The sequence below is a fragment of the Coturnix japonica genome, chromosome 1 (assembly GCF_054131305.1).
Source record: "Coturnix japonica strain WE chromosome 1, WE-NBRP24, whole genome shotgun sequence".
In the NCBI taxonomy this organism is placed as follows: Eukaryota; Metazoa; Chordata; class Aves; order Galliformes; family Phasianidae; genus Coturnix; species Coturnix japonica.
In genome coordinates, this window is record NC_140663.1 from 158,066 (window position 1) to 160,565 (window position 2,500).

The window sequence follows — 2,500 nt, forward strand, 5'->3', positions numbered from 1 at the left end:
AAAGCCCCATAGAGGAGAAACCCACAGCATCATCACAACCCCCCCCCCCCCCCCCAAAAGGGGTCAATGCAGCCATGGGGGCTTGGGGGGGAGAGGGGGGAACTCAGCCCCCATATATAGAATAGATCCTAAATGTTCGGGGGGTGGGTCCAAAATCCCATTAACACCCCCCCCCCCATAGCATTGACCCTAAATGGGGGTGGGGGGGTCCAAAATCCCATTAACCCTCCCCCCCTGCATAGCACTGACCCTAAATGGGAGGGGGGGGGGAGGTAGGATCTGCAATGGGGTGGGGTGGGGGTCCAAAATCCTATTACCCGTAGCACTGCCCCTAAATATGGGGCTGAGGGGGAATCTGCAATGGGGTGGGGGGTCCAAAATCCCATTAACCCCCCCACCCTGCTCATAGCATTGAACCTATATGGGAGGGGGGGGTAGGATCTGCAATGGGGTGGGGGGTCCAAAATCCCAGTAACCCCCCATAGCATCAACCCTAAATATGGGGGGGGGGGCTCTGCAATGGGGTGGGGGGGTCCAAAATCCTATTACCCATAGCACTGACCCTAAATATGGGGCTGAGGGGGAACTGCAATGGGGTGGGGGGTCCAAAATCCCATTAACCCCCCATAGCTTCACCCCTAAATATGGGGGGGGGCTCTGCAATGGGGTGGGGGGGTCCAAAATCCCATTAACCCCCCCCCCCCCTGCTCATAGCATTGAACCTATATGGGAGTGGGAGGGGTAGGATCTGCAATGGGGTGGGGGGTCCAAAATCCCATTAACCCCCCATAGCATCAACCCTAAATATGGGGGGGGGGCTCTGCAATGGGGTGGGGGGGTCCAAAATCTTATTACCCAAAGCACTGACCCTAAATATGGGGCTGAGGGGGAACTGCAATGGGGTGGGGGGTCCAAAATCCCATTAACCCCCCCCCTCCTCATAGCATTGAATCTATATGGGAGGGGGGGGTAGGATCTGCAATGGGGTGGGGGGTCCAAAATCCCAGTAACCCCCCATAGCATCACCCCTAAACATGGGGGGGGCTCTGCAATGGGGTGGGGGGGTCCAAAATCCTATTACCCATAGCACTGACCCTAAATATGGGGCTGAGGGGGAACTGCAATGGGGTGGGGGGTCCAAAATCCCATTAACCCCCCATAGCTTCACCCCATAGATCCCATAGCAAAGCAACACAGGGATGCAAAGGGAGATGGGGGGTGCAGAAGGATGCAGAGGGGATGCAATGGGACATGGGGACCCCCCCATCCCCCTCCCTTGCAACCAGCTCCTAAGGAGGCAGCGGCACACAGCCAGCTCCATTTGCTGGTTGCAGCCCTGCTGCCAGCAGTGCATGCATGCAGGGGGGGCGCCTGCAGCATGCAACCCTGGGCACCAAACAACACGACCTGCAAAGCAAGGGGCTGCTTGCTGCAACTCTGGCTGCTTGTTGCACCCTGCTTGGGTGCTGCAACCGTTTGCTACTTGCAACCCCAGCTCCTTGCTGCACCCTGGTTGCTTCTTGCAACCCCAGCTGCTTCTTGCACCCTGGTTGCTTCCTGCAACCCCAGCTCCTTGCTGCACCCCAGCTGCACGCTGCAACCTGCTTGCTTCTTGCAACCCCGGCTGCTTGCTGCGCCCTGTTTGCTTCTTGCAATCTCAGCTGGTTCTTGCACCCTGATTGCTTTCTGCAACTCCAATCACTTGCTGCAGCCCAGCTGCTTGCTGCATCCTGGTTGCTCCCTGCAACCCCAGCTCCCTGCTGCATTCTGCTTGTCTTGCAATCCCAACTGCTTGCTGCAGCCCAGCTGCTTGCTGCACCCTGGTTGCTTCTTGCAACCCCAGCTGCTTCTTGCACCCTCGTTGCTTCCTGCAACCCCAGCTGCTTGCTGCACCCTGCTTACTTCATGCAACCCTCACTCCTTGCTGCAGCCCAGCTGCTTGCTGCACCCCAGCTGCTTCTTGCACCCTGGTTGCTTCCTGCAACCCCAGCTCCTTGCTGCAACCCCAGTTGCTTCCTGCAACCCCAGCTTCCTGCAACCCACCTACTTGCTGCAGCCCAGCTGCTTGCTGCACCCTGGTTGCTTCTTGCAACCCCAGCTGCTTGCTGCACCCTGGTTGCTCCCTGCAACCCCAGTTGCTTGCTGCATTCTGCTTGTCTTGCAATCCCAACTGCTTGCTGCAGGCCAGTTGCTTGCTGCACCCTGGTTGCTTCCTGCAACCCCAGCTGCTTGCTGCACCCCAGCTGCCTGCTGCAACCCCTGCTTCTTGCAAGCCACCTACTTGCTGCAGCCCAGCTGCTTGCTGCATACTGCTTGCTTCTTGCAACCCCAGCACCTTGCTGCAGCCCAGCTGCTTGCTGCACCCTGGTTGCACCCTGCAACCCCAGCTCCTGGCTGCATTCTGCTTGTCTTGCAATCCCAGCTACTTGCTGCAGCCCAATTACTTGCTGCACCCCAGCTGCTTGCTGCACTCTGCTTGCTTCTTGCAATCCCAGCTGTT

At 58.2% G+C, this 2,500-nt stretch overlaps 1 protein-coding gene across 1 annotated transcript in view; it reads right to left on the minus strand.

The window, feature by feature from the left end:
- The window catches only part of LOC146762217 (staphylococcal nuclease domain-containing protein 1-like), a 94,777-nt gene that overhangs the window by 27,276 nt on the left and 65,001 nt on the right, over positions 1-2,500 (minus strand). The window lies entirely within an intron of this gene.